We start from the raw sequence: 10,539 nt of genomic DNA, 5'->3' as shown, positions 1-10,539 counted from the left end.
TATAGTATACTTAAAAAATCAAATACTGCATTGTATAATGCAGTATATTCAGCAGAAATTTGGACTAAATATTATTTTAAAATCTATCTTAGTATTGTTATTTATGATCCAGTAAAGTAGAATCAGTTTGGTCTACTAATTAAGGTACTGACCTAGAAACCAGGAGACTGGGAATTCTAGTCCCACCTTTGGCATAAAAACCATTTGGGTGACCTTGGGCCAGTTACTCTCTCTCAGGCCAAGCTATTTTACAGAGTTGTTGCTATGGGTAAATTAAGAGGACTCAGGAGTATTAGGTTTGTTCATTGCCTTGAGTTGTTACAAAACAATAGAAATAGAAAATAAATAAACTTACAAGATTTTTCCTGTAACCATTGTACTCTTAATACTAGTATCATTTTTGGATGGAGAATAGGAAATCCTTATCAAAAGTTTGTATGTACACACACACACACACATTTTATGGATAAAGTTTTGATTTTTAAAACAACCAACCAATTTTTAAAATAACCAACAAACCAGTAACTGAATTTCCCATAAAGAACTTGGATTTGATCATTAGCAAGTTGGACAGCATATAAATAAAGAGATAATGTTGAAATAAATTTGCTCTCATTGATACTCCCTTGAAATTTGAAGACAAAGTTGACCTTTTTTTAAAAAAAAAAATCTCCTATTAAAGAAATAGGCCACTTACATGGCAGATATTCAAACACAACTTTCTATTTCTTAAAGGTTTCTATGTAAACAGAAAGGATCTAGCAGGTATTGCCAATTGTAAGAACTTTTTTTTAAAAAAAAATTCTAACAGTGAAAGATGTGACACAAACTGACACCAGGTAGAAAATTTGGAGTTGAGTCTGACATATTGCCAAGAACACATGCTGGGTTGCTGTCACAAACTGGAGCTAGACATGCAGTGGTAGCTCAAATGTTGACTTAAGGAAGGAATTTAAATATTGTTAGCTATTGCCCCTACAGAGTCATTCAAAATCAACCCTCTGTACATCAAGAAATCACAAAAGGAGAGCAACCATAATGACTCTGATCTTGCTTTCTGGTCAACATTGTCCTGTGACAGCATGATTATCTTCTTCTTTCTTTTTAAATGTTTCTATGGTCCATGTTAATATACCTGTAACTTCCTTAAATTGCTTCTAGTCATGCTGTGTTGAATTCTGCCTTCATTCTAAACGAAACTTCCTTTTTATGTTTTACTGCAGTTAAGAATTTATTTCTAGGTTCTCTTGGCAACATTTTTGAGTTCATTTCTCTGTAGAAGAGGGGTTTGTTGACCATAGTGCGGTTTTCTGTTATGCTTATTATTTTGAAGCATTCTGGTTGCTCAATTCTAAATTTTAATGGGAAAAATAACTGTCAGGTGAAAATATCCTTCAAGATATTGTCTTCTCATGTAATTTATATCAAATTGAAGAAGGTAGGGCTGCTGGAGAAATTAGTGTACAACAAATACAAACATTGGTTTTAAAACTGATATTGGCCATTGGATAATTAAATAATTATATATATTAATTATATAATTATATTAAAGAATTAAAAATATTATATTCTAGTCTATAGGACTTCCACTAAAATCTATTTTGAAATTTCAAAAATCCCATTACAATAATACAATACAATACAATACAATAGTAGAGTTGGAAGGGACCTTGGAGGTCTTCTAGTCCAACCCCCTGCCTAGGCAGGAAACCCTATACCATTTCAGACAGATGGCTATCCAACATCTTCTTAAAGACTTCCAGTGTTGGGGCATTCACAACTTCTGGAGGCAAGCTGTTCCATTGATTAATTGTTCTAACTGTCAGGAAGTTTCTCCTCAGTTCTAAGTTGCTTCTCTCCTTGATTAGTTTCCACCCATTGCTTCTTGTTCTACCCTCAGGTGCCTTGGAGGATAGTTTGACTCCCTCTTCTTTGTAGCAACCCCTGAGATATTGGAACACTGCTATCATGTCTCCCCTAGTCCTTCTTTCTCTTAAGCTAAACATACCCAGTTCCTGCAACCGTTCTTCATATGTTTTAGTCTCCAGTCCCCTAATCATCTTTGTTGTTCTTCTCTGCACTCTTTCTAGAGTCTCCACATCTTTTTTACATCGTGGCGACCAGAACTGAATGCAGTATTCCAAGTGTGGCCTTATCAAGTTATTATAAATTGGTATTAACACTTAATGTGATCTTGATTCTATCCCTCTGTTGATGCAGCCTAGAACTGTGTTGGCTTTTTTGGCAGCTGCTGCACATTGCTGCAGCTGCTGCACACACCATTTTTTAAACTGAATGAGAACTGATCCCAAAGAAAATGTAAAAATGAAAAGAAAGTATGATATCTATTTGCAGTATTTTCCTCTGTTGAAGTGCTGGGTAGGGAAGAATATCAAACAATATACTTAATAACCATAGGAATGTAGAGAACCCAATTTATGGCTTCTATACATTCCATGGAAGATACTTACAGATAATCCTTATGTAAAGTCATTTATTCAGTTACTGTTCAAAGTTACGATGGCACCAAACAGATGGAGCTTACAACCAGTCCTCACAGATATGGCTTTTGCAGTTCTCCCACAGTCACATGTTCAACATTTGGGTGTTTGACAACTGGCCTGCATTTATGAACCTGGCCACCAGTGGGAGGAAGAAGGTCAGCTGGGGAAGTATGGCGCAACAGAGGTAAACAGTGAGGGAGTGCAGGGTGGGACAGACATGGGGGGAGGGATAAAGCAAAAATGAGCATTGTAGGATGCTGAAGAGATTTTCTGGGCCATAGAGGAGGCAATGAGATGGAGCTAGCAATTTGCACAATGAGGGGGAAAAAACATAAGTTCCTCACCCAATGACAGTGCATTCCTCATCTAACAATCACAATCAGAATTACTGGAACTGCTACTGCTAAGCAATGCAGTCATGTGATGTTTTTCCCAGTGAATACTTCACTGAGCGATGGAAATTTGAATCCCAATCAAATTGCCTCTCAAAGCAGTCTCTTCCACAAGATGCACATGAGAATATGTGTGTGCACTAAGAATGAAATGTCATTAACCACTCCATGTCTTTGATGAATGATATATTAAAGCTGAGAAAAACATTCTGATAATATGTATCTGAGAAAGGAAATTATTTTCCTCCTATTTGGAGGAAAGTATTGGAATAAAATTAGTGGTGAGAAAAGCTGGAATCAAAGTAGTTGGTTTCTTTTCTTCCACCTTCTCTCTGCTGCATCACCCCCATCTCTTTCTCCTTTCCTCCTCCCTCCCTCCTTCTGTCTTTCCTGCCTCTTCATTCTATCACGTTTCTGTCCCTATGAGAAATAGCATATTATTTCTGTCATAAATCTGACTTGTTCATTTTTTAGTAACTTGTTAAAATAAGATCTAGTTGTGAGGTTGTCTATCCCAATCTATCGTTTATCATTCAATTTGATAGTAATGAAAATAATTTAATACAATTTGTGGAGAATGGTTTCACTGAGCTACAAACTATTAAAATGGATTTCTTCTGCTGTTATACTACAGTAATATATCCTGATGTTATCCACTATATAGCCAAGAAAGTGGAAAGCAGAAGAATAACTACAATAGATGCCCAATAGTGAGGGGAGTTGGATATTCAGGATATTCCTTAAATCAGCTGACACATAAACAGGTGCCAATCGAAAAGAAACTCATATAATCAGATAAAATGAACCTAGTTGTTGCAAAATACTAGTAATACTCAAAATACTCAAGAAAAAATTATAATTGAAATAGCTTTCTTATAAACATTTTCACAGAGTGAAATTTACTGTAATCTGACTAACCCGAAGAAATGGAAAAAGTCTTACTATCCGGATGAGAAATGTCCAGCTTCACCTTAAAAATTAATTTTAAACATTCTTTTAAGATAAAAATGTGAACTGCCAATCAACAAATGTAGATGTTTGTATTCTTTTTAATCAAATTACTCTAACTTTAATTCATGTGACAATTTTAATCACTTAAATGTTTGATTGTGCAAAAACAGACTAAAGGCATTCTCCTTGATTAAAAACATTTTGATATTTTAGGATTAAGTTACCATTGGTTGACAACAAAGCATAATTAGTCTTCTCCAATTATTGTAGCAGTATTTTCAACTTGTAGCATTAATGATTAAATAAATCTAAAGAACTACAGAACAATAAAACATGCCTTCAGTGGAAGACAGTGGAAGAAGAAGATAAACATAATTTCCTGTAAATCAGTAATGTGCATTTGGTCTAGAATAGTGAAATAGCACATTTTATTTCATGCACATTTGATGATCCCACTGACTCGTTGGCTTAATGTCCACTTAAACATGTTTGACCCTATAATCTTACACATTCCAATTTTTTTCCTGTAATGTGTTGTTCCATCTTTGGTTAGTGACCTGATAAAAAGCACTGACTTTTTTATAATCCATCATGTTAATTTTGTTATAATCCATCATGTTAATTTTGACATTATAAGATTTACCTATTTTAGTAAAAATCTAACAGATATGGTCAAGAGGAAATAAATGAAATAACCCCCCAGAACATTTTTAAAATTAATCCATCATTTTTTCCCCAGTGCTGCAGAGCACATTAAGACCTTAATCCATCCAAGAAGCTGATTATTACTACAATTAAGGGCTTAACATTATTTATATTTACAGTAATGTATAGACACATCTCACTTTTTTCACATCTGTCCTCTAATTCACTCTTTTAAAATAATATGATGAATGTTTGCTTCTATCCTAACTACTATATTTTGACCTTTAAAAAATACGAAGATTATGACCTTGGTTGCATGATATATTTAACTGCATCAAAGGAGAAAATGTACTGTGTGAACACAATATCCTTGACAACTAGTCTACAAGTTACAGTGAGCAAGGTAAGCAGGTTAAAAAAGTCTTCTCTTCTTGTTTGTGGAAGAGAAAGAGAGTCCTAAAGTAACCTCCAATTCTGACCATGTTGGTGTTGAACCTAATAGATCACATCATTCATAACAACAATAAAAACAACATCCAAGATGGAACAGTCTCTCAGCCTTATTTGTAGTGGTTGGAAGGATTCCAAACTTGGTCAACAATTTGACTAATTTAATCTATGGTTGTATGTTGCTAGAAGTCAATTGTATTGCCTGAACACAGTCTCTATGTACATGTCTGGAGGATTGCACATGTTCTGAAAAATTAGACACCTTAAACTCCCCTTTGCACCCTCTAACATTTCCTGTGGCCACGGCAGAAGAAAGCATTTGTGAGATATGTTTACAGAGATTCTAGTCATCGAGGTAATGGATGTCCCAAAGGTACTTTTTTCAAAGGCAACTGAACTTTCTGTTTTTTCTTTGAAGCAAGTTTGGTAACAAAATGTCAGGGAGCAAAGCAGTGAGCTCAGAAGACAAACCTTAACTGAAGAAAGATTAAGCTGTATCATGAAGATGTACAATTGTTTTTTTTTAAAAAAAATATTCTTTATACCTGTATACTGCATTAAAAAGTGCTGTCAAGGTTCCATGCAATACATCCCCTTCAAAAAGAACTCCAAGGCAGGCATATTCCTCTAATAACATTTTATTGGGACATACAAATTGGCACAGATTTGGTGGAAAACTAGCTCTAAGTTCCCGTTGGTTTTATACACAATTAAAACTAAAACTTTGTCACTCCCCACCCCCCCAGAGTCTCCAGTCACATGGTCCAATCAGCATGTAGTCCAGTTGCTAGGTGGCCTCATTCTCCACTTCTTGAATACCCGCACAAATGTCCTTGATTCTCAGGGGAAAGAATTTTATTTAGGCTACAAACCCCAGCTATTTCTACCCCCACTCCCAGACCCCTTAGCTCCAGGTTGTGTCAGCCCTGAAGCAATGCTAAGAGAAACCTACTTAGAGGAAAGCTATAAAGAGAAAATGGCCACAGTTAGGCCACCTTCAGGACTGACAAGTGTAGCTTGAGAGCAGACACATTAAGTACTAACAAGTGACTAGAATGGTTATATGAGCTCATCAGATTAGTTAGAGTTTATTTCAAGAATTGTTTTGAAGACTATCTAGTTTCTGGTTTGATTATATGTCATCAAGTTAGTGTCAACTATAAGCATCACCTGTCACACATTTCATAGGTGGGACTTCTAGGTCACAAAACCAGAAGTTCTATGTTGACATAGGTTGATGGGACTCGACAGAAGAAATTAAGATAGCCCAATCCTGTTGATGCCATGGAGATGGGGATCTGGCTATGCAGCTTCCCAGAACTTTCTGTAATGTACTTGTGACTTACTGATGCAGTAATCTACATTGCTGCTCTAAGAATATATAAATAGACTCTGGAGAGCTCCTACATGTTTCGAAAAGCCTTAATTGGTCAGATTGCACACTGTATCTATTCAACCTTGGCTGATATTAAAAACTAAGTAGGGTCATGCTTGGCTGATATTTGGACATGAGACCTCTAGGCTGAACTGTGAAGTAAAAAAATCAATTTAAAAAAAAATATTTCAAAAAAAGACAGTGCCGAACCTCTTCCATGCTGTTGCCAATGAAACTGTGTGGCTGTGTTCTTGCAGTCACCAAGAGTCAAGCTGAACACAAAATCTTTATCGTTACCTCCTCGTATGTAATAGCTCTCTATTAATACACGTAAAAAGTATTGTTTCAAATGCTGTAGAATAAGATGAAAGGAGGATAATAAAGACCAATTTTGTGCAATTTAAATGCTGCCTTTGAGAAAGCCGGTTAGCAATGCGTGCTCTTTAAAAATTCTTCATTATTAAACTGCTTTTAAATGTCACCCCTTTCTCTTTTCTTCTATATATGTCTTCTGATTCGAAGGAGGAATATATTGAGCATTCCTTCTCTGTTTCTATAGCCTTAATCTCCATTCCTTGCAGTATTTTATTTGGAAAAAAAAAACTGCTCTAAAATAAGAAAAACAGGAATGCATACCCTCTCCCTGATTCCATTATACGGACTGTAACGAAGTATCAAATTCTATTTATTTTTATTTTTATATAGACTATTTCAATTTTCTTTAAATTGAGTCTTTGACATCTGGAAATACCAGAGCTCTCGTCATTCTAACACCCAATGAATTTAGTGATTGGGAAATGGCAGAGGTCTCACCTCTCTAACAGACAATAATTTTTAGTGGTTTGTTAAATTCACCTGTTAACCTAGGATATGGTGGAACTACATATTTAGGCTGCAAAAATATTTTCTTCCAGATTGTTCTTGGATTTATGTAATACGTAGAATATATCAGAAAATATGTTTCTCTTGGACCAAATAAACTTTTAAAATAGTTTAATAATTTTGCATGGGATTGCTCAGGGGTTAAAGACGATGAGCTTGTCAGCTGGAAAGCTGGCAGCCCAGGTTTTACACTCTAGGACTGCATGAATAGGGCGAGCTCCCATTACTTGCTGCATCTCCTGCCTACCTAGCAGTTCAAAAGGATGCAAGTACAAGTAGATAAATAGGTATCACTTCACTGGGACAGTAATAATATTCTATGCACCTTGGCGTATGGTCATGCTGGCCGCATGACTGCAGAAATGTATTCAAATAACTCTGCCTCCCTCTGTAAGAAATGGAGATGAACACTGCCCCTAGAGTCAAAAACAACTGGACAGGAGAAACTTACCTTTATCTTTAATTTTTTTGCCTGTGAAAGAAATATTTCTGTGAAACATAAACAATTTAGGAAACTGTATTTTATTTATTTTATTTATTATTTTATTTATTTTATTTATTATTTTATTTATTATTTTATTTTATTTATTTTATTTATTGTTTATTTTATTTATTTTATTATTTATTTTATTTATTTTATTTATTTTATTTATTTTATTTATTTTATTTATTTTATTTATTTTATTTATTTTATTTATTATTTTATTTATTTTATTTATTTTATTTATTTAAATAAATGCCTATTATTTTTATAAATAACTCAAGGCCGTAAACATCCATCACCTACTTCTGCCTATTTCTCCCACAAGAACAACCCTGTGAGGTAGGTTGGGCTGAGAAGGAGCAACTGGCCCAGCCGGCTTACTTGGCTAAGATGGAACTTAAACTCATTATCTCCTGCTTTCAACCTAGTACCTTAACTACTAAACCAAACCGGTTCTCTCTATATATAGAATTTATGGTTGTTCTATCAACCATTGATAATTCTTGTATTACATTTAAGAAACCAAACCAGTTCAAACTACCTTTTATACCTAAAGAGCAGAGGAGTGTGCCAAAGTCAAAATATAACGTGGAAAATCTGTTCTACTATGTGTTAGGGGATTTCTTTAATAAATATTTGGGAATTATGTTAACAAAGATTGTTAAATAAATGTCACAGTCTGGTTTGGTTATTTCTGATCATATTTACCACTGTGAGTGAATGGGACTTGATTCAATTGTAAGCATGTAGGACTTAAGCCAAGAAAGTATATTTTTATTTCTGTATTTGATTATGCCTTCATACATTTTTAAAGGAGCACTTTTACTGAATTGCTACATACCCTCTCCAAAACCCTTCTCAAATTCTCATCTCCAGAAATATTTTATTAGATTTCACTCTGTTATTTTTTTAGTGTATGTGGATATAGATGAGTGGTGGAGAAAGATGATTTGTCTGGTGCCCAGTGAATTTATTATGTTTAGATCACTATAAAAATTGATCAGTTCAACTCAGTGCCTGTATCCTGACTGAAATTTGGAAAATAAGAACTTTATATGTCTACTGTCAATTGAAGGAGAAAGAATAAATAACTAGTGATAGAGACACATGCATTTGTTTTACAGAATTTGTGAAATTTTGGCTGGGTTAGCGTTTCTATGATGAAGCTCATCAAATTTCATAAAAATAATGAATGGTTTTATGATTATGTTCCTTTCAAATATATGTTTTAATATGATCATAATGTTTCTATTTTAGGATTAAAAAATAATGCAACTTATACAAATGGTAGTGATCTGTACAAATAATGAGAAATGGCTCTGCCTATGAGAGAAGAACAGGTAGAGTTGGGGGGCAGATTTAAATGGGTCATAAGCTCAGAGTCCTTCCATTATCCTAAAGATCCAAGATCAGCCCTCTTGATTTCTGTTGGCCCTTATGTAGAGCAAATTTAGTGCTGATCCAGATTTTTGGTTTGAATAAATTTTCTTTCCTGTAACTTTACAAATGTTATTGATGCCTTGCACATAAATTGCCCAAAAGCAGAAGGATACAGTGGAAATATTTTGCTTAAAATAAAGAGATTAGAAAATGGATGTTTGTGCAGTACTTTGGTCCTGAACATGGATCTAATTGTTGTAGAGTAAAATAAAAAGAATGAAGGCACCACTTTTAGCAATCAAATAAAAGTTGGGTATTATCCAGGCCACCTTGGTAATATCCAAAACATCATGATCATGGGTGAGTACACGGGCAGCAATGAGATGAAGTAAATGGTAATACTAATTAGTTTATCAACCTTGTGGTTCTTCAATCCTTTAAGATATCATAATTAGATAATTGATAATAATAAGGTGGCCACATTTTACTCACTTGTGTGTTACTTTCTAACATGACCTGTGTTTGTTAATGTGTTCATTTGTTTGGGTGAAATTGCTAGTACATCCCATGAGATACCAATTTTGAAAAGAAACTGGAAATATATCTCTAAGAGGTCCATAAGCCAAACAGGAAGTGTTATCTCCCAGATGCTATGACCAGGATGAATGAAACCCTGTTCCAAAATAACACCTGCCTATTTGTTCAAGTTGGCTCAGTGGCTAAGATGCTGAGCTTGTCAGTCAGAAAGGTGGGCAGTTTGGCAATTCGAATCCCTAGCGCCACATAACGGAGTGAGCTCCCATTACTTGTTCCAGCTTCTGCCAACCTAGCAATTCAAAAGCACATTAAAAATGCAAGTAGAAAAATAGGGACTACCTTTGGTGGAAAGGTAACAGCGTTCTGTGTGCCTTCGGCATTTAGTCATGCTGGCCACATGAGCATGGAGACACCTTGAGACAGTGTTGGCTCTTCGGCTTTGAAACGGAGATGAGCACCATCCCCTAGAGTCGGGAATGACTAGCACATTACACCAGATTATACAATTAATAATTAATAGAGTCACAAGACATTTATGAGAGTAGAAAGGTTCACAAGGCTGACTTATGTGGTGTTATACATTGTCACCTCTGATTCCAAGATTTTCTAGAGAGCTAGTAAATTTCAATAATTGACAATTTGCCACTTCTGAAAGGAGTACATTATCACTTAAGTCAAAAGTCAAGGTGGATAGACTTTTTGACTTGGTCTTTATGGATTAATGTATCTTTACCATCTTTGAGTGCCAGAGAGTTCATATTGCTACTTAGTTCACTTGATCCATTGTGGAATGTATCCCTCAGTATTGATAGTATTCTGGTGTGTATGTTGTGGCTTAATAACAATATTTTATGCTACAAAGGTATCAGAGACCCCAAGGCAAATAGCATTAGTTGAAAAAAAGGGGGGGGAGTCGTAGAAAAAGAAAGGCATAAAAAC

The sequence above is a fragment of the Natrix helvetica genome, assembly GCF_964273705.1.
Source record: "Natrix helvetica genome assembly, chromosome: 1".
NCBI classification, from domain to species: Eukaryota; Metazoa; Chordata; class Lepidosauria; order Squamata; family Natricidae; genus Natrix; species Natrix helvetica.
The sequence above is the reverse complement of the archived record's forward strand: the minus strand, read 5'-3'. Positions refer to the sequence as shown.